The sequence below is a fragment of the Loxodonta africana genome, chromosome 9 (genome assembly GCF_030014295.1).
Source record: "Loxodonta africana isolate mLoxAfr1 chromosome 9, mLoxAfr1.hap2, whole genome shotgun sequence".
Taxonomy (NCBI): Eukaryota; Metazoa; Chordata; class Mammalia; order Proboscidea; family Elephantidae; genus Loxodonta; species Loxodonta africana.
The window spans coordinates 44,280,683-44,291,914 of NC_087350.1; positions in this window are offsets into that span (position 1 = coordinate 44,280,683).

An 11,232-nucleotide genomic window follows, 5' to 3' on the forward strand; every position below is an offset into this window, starting at 1 on the left:
TATAGACTGGAGGAATGCACATGGCTGTTTACCTCCGGTTGCTACCAGGCTCGAACGGGATGTCAGTGCCAGGCTGGGCAGCCAATCAAGCCTACCAATGCGAGGCCAGCGCCAATGGAGCCACAGGGAGGCAGAGGCATCTACAGCTGCGGCCTGGCTGCCTCAGACCTGGGCTATTTAAATCTTCCAATGGCTCATTCCCAGACCTTGGGGGACTCTGGGAAATGTAGTTCTCCTGCTCCCCTGGACTCAGCCCTGCCTGCGGCTGGGACAGATGTGGGGCCCTGGACTAACCCTTGCTTTTACCTGCTTCCCTGTGAGTGGTCCAGAGCCCTGTGAGCCAGGCCAGCCAGCCCCACTGGCCTGGGCAGCTTGGACCTAGGCTCACGATGGAACAGCGGAGCCCAGGCCAAAGGCATTTCAGGACACCAGATGGAGTTGACAATGTCACCATCACTGAAAGCAACATCTTGGGTCCCCTGGCACCAGGCCCAGCCCCTCCCCCTGTGACAACATGTCATTAAGCAGACAGGTTGGTTTTTCTTTTTAATCAGTAGTGAATTTGGCTTCGATATATCATGGTCCAATCAAGTGGAAATTTGTAAGGTTTGATTTCCATTAGAGGGAGGGGTAATTACTTGGTGGGTGATGGATCAGACACGGTTGGGTCTGGTTGCCTGCAGTGCCAGAGCCATGCAAAGGAAAGGAGCGCTGCAGCGGCTTCAGGCAGCCCATAAATGGTTTCTGAGTGCCTGGCACGGGGCTGGGTGATGGTAGATTGTAGCGAGTGACACAGACTCCGTGCCTCCAGGAGTCTCGCAGTTCAAAAGGAATACATGGAACATGTTACTGGTCACAAGTATGTGAACATGTTGCAGGATCATAGAACCAGGGCTCCAGGTCTGGTCTGGGAGTTGTGGAAGGCTTCTTCCAGGAAGGGAAATCTAGGGATAAAGAGGGAGGCCCTGGGCAGGAGAGAGCCTTCCCCTATGAAGACTAAGTGAAGTCCGTGTGGCTGGTGTATGTGGGGGGGGGGTGGGGGTGGGGGCGGGGGGCAGGAAGACGAAGGAGGGACTGCAAGTCTAGAGCGGGGAGACCAGGCGGGTCCACTGAAGGATTCGGATCTGAGGCAGGCCTCCCTGTGTCCACTTGGGCAACCCGAGGGAACCCAGAGTCAACAGGGGTGAGTGCTCTCTGGCCACAGTGGACCAGCCCACGGATTCCAGGGTCAGATAGATCAGGGGATAACATGTGGGTTCCACCAACTAGCTGTGTGTCCCTGAGCAAATCTCTTCACCTATCTGGGCCTCAGTTTTCCTGCCTGTAATATGGGAGTAAGTATGCCTATCTCCAAGGGTTGCTGGGAGGCTCAATGAAATGATGTTTGCAAAATGCTGAGCGGGTCCCTGGCACATGGTGAACTTTCAACCCTATGGGTTAGGAACTGTTCCTGTTTGACAAATGAGGCATGGTCTGCTCTCACTTCTGACCACCCTATTCAGAAGAGCCCATTCCCATGGGGTGAGGCCAGGTCCAGGGACCGTCCATCCTGGGTTCCTTGCAGACACCCTGACTCTATCCAGTTGGGCTGGCCCAGGCTGGGCCCATCTTCTTCCTCTTTCTTTTCCAGAGAGTTCCATTCAGACCACATAGTCTCAGAGGGAGGTGTCCCAGGCCACATTGCATCCTGCCCTCTTTGATGTAGCCATGATGACACTTGCTGCCGCACGCGGACTCTGTCATTAGCCGTTTGGATATAGATGCAGATGAAGACGTAGACGTGATGCACGGATATTGGGCGGTGTGTGACTCCTACGTGCTTTAGCTTACTGTCATTGTACAGCCAACCTTTCTGTGAAGTAGCTGAGTAATCATACCCATCTTACAGTTGAGGAAGTTGAGACTCAAGGGCTGGGAAGCCAAAAGGAGGGAAGGTCTAACTCCAAGCAGCTCCTGGGGTGGGGCATGTGGGCCTCCGGACTCTGATCTCTCAGACCACAGGGACCTGGATGTGCTCACTCAGCTCTCCACCAGGGCATTCACCCCACTCTTCCTGGGCGGGGCCTGTGACCTAGGCTGGCCTCAGGAGGGCCAGAGGAGCCCAGCCCAGATAGGGACTATTAATACTCAGTGGCCTGTGTCAGCATCTTGGGCTGGCAGGAGCTGCTGGCAGGTTCTGAGGGCCACAGTGGGCTCCAAGCTGGGGAGAACTGTGGGGTCCAGTTTGGCTCTGGCTCAGGAGTGGTTAAGACCTGGTGTCTTATTTATCTAGTGCTGCTATAACGGAAATACCACAAATGGGTGGTTTTAACAAACAGAAATTTATTTTCTCAGAGTTTAGGAGGCTAGAAGTCCAAATTCAGGGTGCCAGCTCTAGGGGAAGGTTTTCTCTCTCTGTTGGCTCTTGGGGAGGGTCCTTGTTCCTTGGAGCCTTGGTGATCTTCATATGGTGTGGCATCTATCTTCCCCCATCTCTGCTTGCTTCTCTGTGCCTCGTCTTCTTCTTTTTATATCTCAAAGGTGATTGGCTTAAAACACACCCTATGCTGACATGATCTCTTAACAAAGAAAACCCATTCCAAAATGGGATTATAACCACAGGTATAAAAAAACCAAAAACAAAAAACCATTGCCATTCAGTTGATTCTTACTCAGCGACCATATAGGACAGAGTAGAACTGACCCATAGGGTTTCCAAGGAGCAGCTAGTGGATTCGAACTCTTTCGGTTAGCAGCTAAGCTTTTAACCACTACGCCTTCAGGGCATAGGGGTTAGGATTTACAGCGCGTATTTTTGGGGGACGAAAGTCAATCCATAACACCTGGGCTCTGGAATAGGACAGCCCCTGTTCAAGCTCTGGGATAGGACAGCCCTGTGTTCAAACCCTGGCTCAGTCACCTCTAGCTGTGTGACCATGGGCAAGCCCTTCTGCCCCTCCAGGCCTGTTTCCCCCTCAGAGGGCTCTGAGAGGACAATGTGAAGGGCTCACTCAGTCCAGAGAGGTTGTGGCTGGGCAGCCAATCAAGACCACCCTGTGGTCTTGAGTCCTGTTCCCCTCCTCTGTAAGATGGGGTGATGCTGTCCACATCCTCAGGATGGCCGAGAAGCAAGCACCACCCCTCAGCCCGCAAATCTTTATTGAGCACCTACCAAAGGCCACACAGTCTTAGTTCTCAAGAGTCTTAGAATTTATTAATTCATTCAATGAGTGCTTTCATTGATTTCCTCCTGTAGTTAGGCAGATGGAGCACACACCCACGAAATAATTAGCCAATGTTTTCCAACAATATAATTGTAATAAAAGCCTTATTTTTTTTTCTTACTATCAAAATGCTACATGCTTACTGTGATAAATTCAACAAATACTGATGAGGCAGGTGTAATCCCTCCAATCTGAGACCACCACTGTTAACATGAGGATGGTCAGGTTATAGAGGGATTCTCACTTGCCTCATTTCCAATTGTGGAAATATTTTACAACAACCAAGTATTACTTTAATAATCAGAAAAGAATATATCTATGTACCTACACAAAATACATTTTAAAAATATGATCATATTATACACCCTTTTAAAAATAACCTACCCCTTTCACTTAACAATATACACCTGGCCATGTTACCATGACAACCCCATCATTTTTCAATGGCATTTTAGCACGTGCATGGACCTTAATTTAGGCCCAATCCCTCATTATTGGGCATTTAGGTTGTGTCCATCTTGTGGCTATTCAAAACTGTTCTGGGCTAGCCATCCTTACCCATACATCCCTGTGCACTAAAACACAATACAGATAAATGGCTAACGTGGCAGTGCCAAACAAAACAGTGCATGCAGACATATTGCTCTGAGATCTGATGGGCTAACCAGAGCCACTGACTGCAGGGCCCAGACATGGGAGAGCATGAAGGGATCATAGACACTTAGGGCTGAGAAGGACAAGTCCAACCATCCTCTTCCCATGTCAGAGATGAGGAAGAGCAGGCTCAGTGTCGTGACATCACCTATGAGGCCACACAGCTGGTCGGTGCCAGAGTTGGTATTTGGACTGGCAGGTCCCTCTGACTCCTAAGCCTGTGAACTGTCTTCCTGGTCATGTGTCTCACAACTTCTCTGTTTCCCTGGCCTGCTTGGCCTCACCTGTCACTCATCACTCATTTGTCAAATATTCTTGAGGCCTGCTGTGCACCAGGCCCCATGCAAAGACCAGCGGTAAGTGCGAGGATGACTCTGCAGTAGCTCCGTTCCTCCAGACCACCTGGGAGGCATTGTCCCATCTGGACCTTGTTCCATGTAGCCTTCCTGTTCGTTGAGAGGTAAGGGATGAAGTGACTAGTCTGGGCCTACAGCTCCTAAGGGGCAGAACCAGGATTCCGACTCAGGTCTCAGCCTAATGCCCTTGCTCCTAACCACCGGACTATAATGTCTCTCACTAACTTGAGCAGGAGAGTTTTTCTGGCAGCTTCATAGGACCTAAAATAGCATTTGTACATTATAGGCATTTGTTATTTGTTGTCTTTAAATGCTTAAGATAGATTTACTAAGCATATTTATCATTAACTTATACTTATCACTTGTTATACAGCTCTGGTGGCTCAGTGATTAAGAGATTGGCTGCTAACCAAAAGGTCAGCAGTTCGAATCCACCAGCAGCTCCTTGGAAGTCCTATGGGGCAGTTCTATTCTGTCCTATAAGATTGCTTTGAGTTGGAATTGACTTGACTGCAATGGGTTTGGTTTTTATCGCTTGTTATGTTCCAGACTGTGCTAAGTACACGTGGCCCCATCCATCATCTCTTTTAACCCTCACAGCACCTTAGAAGACAGGTCTTTAGCTCCGATTATACAAATGAGAGAACCGAAGCTCAGAGGTAAGGGGATTCTATCAAGGTCATGGGGTGGGTCAGTAAGGGCACAGGTTCTAACATTCCACCCCAACCCCCCTTGCCCTCTTCTTTTCTTTCTTTCTGAGCCATATCACTTGCTAATGGCCATACCCAGTGCCATATAGCTTACTTATTCTCTGTGTGTTTGTGGTCCATGTCCTCTCAGTACAACATCAGCTCCATGGGACAGGGATTGGTATCTGCTCACTAATGTAACCCAGGTGCCCAGGCGGTACCAGGCACACAGTAAAACTAAACCCAATGCCATGGAGTCGATTCCAACTCATAGCAATCATATAGGACAAAGTGGAACTGCCCCATAGGGTTTTCAAGGAGCAGCTGATGGACTTGAACTGCCGACCTCTTGGTCAACAGCCAAACACTTAACCACTGAACCACCAGGGCTCCTGGCACACAGTAGGCACTCAATAAATATTTGTGGAATCAATGACTGCCTGATTACAGAACCTGGGCTCTAATCTACTACAGACCTTGGCATCAAAGACCCATGGCCAGTACGAGGTCGTTGTTTGGAGCAGTGACTCCAGAAGGGAAGGAGTGGGGTGGGCGAGAAGCTCCACTCCATGAGAGACCCCCCCGCTCCAGGGGAGAAGAAGGCCAGGCAGCAGCAGGTGGGCGGGGAGCCAGGCGTCTACCTGCTAGGACGAGGCGGGAGCCCTGTGAAGGCATTTCATCACCACCTCCCGCCCCAGGCGCTCCCCACCGGATCGCTTTCTCAGTTCAAATTTCCGACGCCGCTCCCCGGTTATTTCGGTCGAGAAACCTGATCCTTTGCTGGGTTTATTTTAGCACCTTGGAGAACTCCCAATGCCGCACCCGAAGTCAGGCCGCGCCCAGCCTGCTGATGCCCCGCTCCGTCCATCCCGGGAAGGGGGCGCGGGAGCTAGGGGGACACCCCCCCGCCCCCGCCAGAGCCGTCCCTCGGGCTCTGCGGGCGTCGCGTCCTCCGCTCGCCTGCACCTGGGGTGCTGGGTCGAGGGCCGCGGAGGGCGGCGCCCGGGTGAGCCCAGGGCGTGTTCTGTGTGCGCACTCACGGCTTGCTTCCTGACCTCGGGGTGCCCCTGAGCCTCAGTTCCTCATCTAGGAGATGGGGCGGGTTGTGCTTTCAAAGGAGGTCCTGGGAGGTGAAGAAGTTTCAGGCTCAAAATTGTGGCTCTGGAGGCTCAGGTTAGGCCGAAGGGGAGCGTTCAGAAGGAGCCGTGGGCGCCAGGCAGGGGACCCCAACTGGGCATCCGGCTCTCAGCCAGGTCTGAGCCCCCACCCCCTGCCCCAGGGCACGGCCCGTGCAAGCTGGGTTTCCGGCGGAAGCATCCGACTCAGGGGCTCAGCGGTCCTACCAAGACCTCCATTCAGCCAACACAGTCTCCATCTGGCACCTCAAAGACCTCCCTCTGCCAGCCCCACATTCACACAGACATCAGTCACCCAGAGACATAACACATAATCATACACCTGCACACACACACTTCCACAAATACACACACTCACACCTCACATACAAACTCATAAACACTCAGACATTACACACACTTGCTCACATACACTCACCATCACACACACTTATACATACACCCTCACCCGCAGACACGTGGACAAAACTCACCCCTCACATACATACTTACACATACACAGACACACATGCGCATACAAACCCTCACAGACATGCACAAACCCTCACAGACATGCACACACAAACCCTCACAGACGTGCACACACATGGACATATACGCCATCATACATACTCAGCCACACCTCCTACAGAACACAATCACACATACCAGAACACACACAGACTCACATACAATATACACATATTCACACTGTCCTACACACAGTCATCTACGCCCACACCTACATGCTCACTCACACCATTACGCATCTTATACATACGTGTGTACACACACATGCACTCTCACAGACACACTCACACTCAGCCATATACACACATATGGATGTACATACGTGGGCACTGATATGCCTCCTCACATAGTTACACAACTCTCAGGTATGCCCTCGCACACAGATATGCCCTTATGCCATCGCACGCTCATTTACACAAATAGACATACACTCACTCACACACTGTTTCTTAGCCACACACGCCATCAAGCGCCCCCCACCCTTGGTACATGCATCCTTCACTCTCCCCTCTCCTAGCTCAATGCTGGTCACACACTACATCAAAACAACTTACTCATAGACTTTCTGATTCATAGCAATCAATACTTACTCATAACCATTTTGAATATCAATTTTTATCTATTATTGATGTTAATTAAAACCTTCATGAATCATTCCTGGATTTCTCCTTTGACGTCTCTCTGGCCCACAGGGGTGTCAGTGCCGTGGGGCCCATGCCTGTCATCTGTCCTGGTCCTGGCTGGGGGATCCCCACTGTCTTCCAAGTGCCTGGCCCAGAGGAGGTGCCCGTCAATACTGGGGAAGGAATGAATGTGAGAATGATGGGGAGGCGAGCTGGGAAGTCCCAGTCTAGCATGCCCTAGAAGAAAGGATGTTCTGAACCTTTGACTGGCAAGTCCCAAGCCTTCTGGCCATTCCCCCATGCCACATCACTGAGCTGTTTTTGCTTCTGCCCTTCAGTAGAAAGCAATGTAATAAGTGACCTGGGGGGCAGGAGACCTGGGTCCTAGTCCCAGAATCTTCCCTGGAAGACCTTGTTGGGCTTCTGTTCCCCATTTTAGGGAAGGCTGTTGGACCAGTTCTCTGAGATCCTGTTGGTGCTCACCTGGCCAGGCCAAGCATGTACCCTCACCTGGTGCATCAGGGATGCAGGGATGGGCCTTGCACCTGGATCTGGCCTCCTTGACTCCCGATGCCCCCATTCCGCTGTCACCTGTCTGGCCCTCCAGCCTTGCCCACCTCCAAATGGGCATTCCAAGCCTCATCATTGGCTTTTTCTCTGGTCCCCCAAACTGTTGGGAAGAGAGCCTCATCTCCCAGGGCAACAGAATTCCAGCATTTGACTTTTTCCTCTGCAGAACAAGAACTTTTTTCCTTTGCATGAAAATCCTTTCTGCCTTGCTTTCAGAGGACTGGCTGTGGCCCTGAGATTTAGGTTGGAACTTGTTAGGGAAGGAGCCATGAGACTGTCTCTGTAGGCCATTGAAAATGAGGTTCCCAAAATGATAGCCTTCCTCAGAAGGTGCCCAAGGTCCAGCTGCATCCGAATCACCCAGCCTCCTGGTCAAGGAGCCAGGCTGCCTGGTTCAATCCATGCCTTCCTCTTCCTGGGGTGTTAATGTCCTCATCTGTAGAACGGGATGATGGTAGGACATGGCTCATGGTGCCACTGTGGAATGCCACACAGATGATGTGTATAAAGCTCTGGGCTCATGGCGATGCTCAGGGAAGAGAAGCTGCCTGTTTCTACAGACCTCAGAGGGTTCTGGTTTTTGGGAGCTGAGTGTTAAAACCCAGCTGGGTAGGGTCAGTGTTTTTGCCTCTGATTTGCTGTGTGCCTTTGGGTTTTCACAAGCTTTCTGGGTCAAATGTGCCTGGAATCGAGGAGGAGCACGGTGGGACCTTGTCCTCCCCCTAAGAACACTCTGAACTCCCCATTTGCAGCCTTGAGAAGTTCCCCATCTCTGGTTGGGAGTTTATACATCATCCCCCCATCCCCCAGCTTTCCCATTCACTGGTGATGTCACCACAGGGAGTCTGTAGAGGTCCAGGGAAGAGGAAGGGGCTGGGGAGTGTCAGTGTCGCTGTGGTGCTGGGCACATCCCAAGCAGATGTCCCTTCCTCTGCTCTGCAGACGCCGGGTGCTTCACACTCGTGTGTACACGTCATGAGCCTTCCACATATGCTGAGACAGCCGTGGGACTGTGCCCAACACCCACAGAGCTCCAGAAAATGCTGAGCAGAGAAAGGGCTGCATGGGGAGGGAGGTAGGAGGGCTGGAGAGGCCAGGAGCTGGGGAAGCAGTACGAACTTTGATGGGCCCTTCAGGAGCTGGCACAGGGAAAGTACATGTGACCGAGCCTGTCTAGACCCTTGGTCAGTCAGGGCTGGTCCTGGAGGAGCTGCCCTTCAGCTCAGGCCCTGGTAAAGAGGTCCAGGATGCTGCCTGGGTCCTCTACCCACCACCCTGCAGAACTGGGGCTTCAAACGGAACCAAAATAAAGTGATGCATAGAAAGTGATGTGAAAGAGGGACCCAATGCAAAGGGAGAGGTGTCTTCTATTCTGCAAGAGCCTGTGGGCACCCAAGCACCTCTTCTGGTGGTACTCACCAGAGTCCGTGCTCCCTAGTGGTCAGTCCCATCCTAACCTGGAGGTGCCAGACCCCAGCTAACAGGGGCAGAGCACCCACTGGAGGAGTTAAGAGAGTGGGCTTTGGAATTGGTCAGATCTCTGAGAAGTCACTGTCCTCAGACTCTTGGGTCTGTCTATATAGCCCACCTCACAAGGTCAAGGTCACAGATAAAGAAGACAATGCTTGGGTAGTGCTGGCTCATTCAGCACCTGACACATAGTGGGAGCTTTATCATCATATCACAAACTGACATCAAGTCCAGGGCCACTTCCAAGTGGCCTCAGGGAAATTCATCCCCAGGAAATCACCTCTGGGGGTTTTGATATTTAATGAGGTAGTTTTGGGCACCTCCTTAGGAAAGCTGTCATTTTGGGAACCTCCTGTTTCCATCAAACCAGAAAAATTTGCAGTTAATTATTCTTAGTTATTCGGGTGGAGCACCCACTACACACCAGACAGTTCTGGGTGACAGACAGCATCCATGGATCATGGAGTGTCCCACCCAGTGGGGTCTGCTCTGTTCTAGGCAATGGGGGTGATGGGATTGGGAGATGAGATGGACACCCAAATGTTAACATCTTACTATACATAAACTGAGTAGCATCATAATTATGGGATGGCACAGGAGGTGCTGAAGGCTGCCAGTGAGACCCAGACGCACAGAACATTTCATGAAGACTTTAAGTTCATGGTGCAGGAGAGGTTGCTGAGGGTGGAGAGGCCAGGAAAGACTTCCTAGAAATGGAAATTTACACAGAGCCCTTAGGAGACCAGTGCTATCTGGGGTTTTACTGTGAGCAGTAAACAGACCATGAGGGTCACTGGCTCTGCTACCTCTCCTTGGTCTGACTCAGGGGATGAGGAAGAAGGTACCTACTAGCTGAACTGGAAAGGGATGACTCCCGCTCTAGGTGACACGGGCCTAGATGTGGGAGGACAGAGTGAAGGCGAGGGTGGGGAACTTAGGCAAGGGGATGCAGCCAGGCAAGAGGCAGAGGACACTTTAACTGGCCGCTTCCTGGGAGCATGGATGTTCATCCATCAAAGGGGAGGCCACCAAGAGGCCAAAGCCTGCTGGTTGCTCCACTCTCCTCCTCTCACATGCACTCAGGATGCTCTGGCTTTGGGACAGGCTACCTGAATCACCCGCCTGGAGCCCAGCTGTGGGTGCCTTTAGAAAGCATAGCCATGGGTGGGAGGCCAGGCTCTAATGCGGCTGCCAGGTTCTCTGATGTCACAAACCAGTTGGCCTTTCCCTGGGGGGTAGTTCCACTATGGGGGTGGGGCTACTGGCTGCTGGCGGGAGCTACTTGCTTAGCGAGATTCACAGCTGTCACTCTCCTGTCTAGGCTCAAAGCCCTTTTTGATCCTCTGCACTCAGACCACCAGGATCCCAGTCTCAGCTCCAACATCTGCTAGGTGTGGGGCCTTGAGCAAGTCTCCCAGTCTTGGTTTCCTCTGTAAAATGCACATAATAGGAGGCCTCCTTGCACAGAGTGGCTGATAGAGGATGAAATGAAGCTTGTCCAGAGCTTATCACACACTTGGGGCCCAACAGGCCTGGGCACCTGTCAGGGTGAGAGGAGGCCCAGCAGGAAGGGAGTGCCCCCAGGACCCTTTCCCAAACCTTCTCTCCCCCACCTTCAACCTACCCAGCCCTGGAGGCTCCAGGGTCACCTGCACTGTTTCTATCCAGCCATCACCTTCTTGTGACCAGGAACACCAGGGCAGTACAGCGTTTTTTCAGGCCTGCAGAGCTCGAGGGGCACGGGGGCAACCCACCTCCGTCCGAGGCAGAAGCTGAACTACACTACCCAGAATTCCTGGCGCTAGCCAGAAAGGAAATGTCGTTTTAACAAGGAGAGGTTCAGCTCCCCGAGCAGCTGCAGCGAGAGAGAAGGAGGAGGGAGAGAGAGGGAGAGAGCTTACTAGGGGGAGGGAGGGCCGCGTGCTGGGAGCGAGGGTGGAAGAGCTTAGCCGGCCGGGAGGAGGAGGAGGCGGCCCGCCCGCCCGCCGGCGCCTACCGACCTGCAGCCCCGCGGGGCCAGC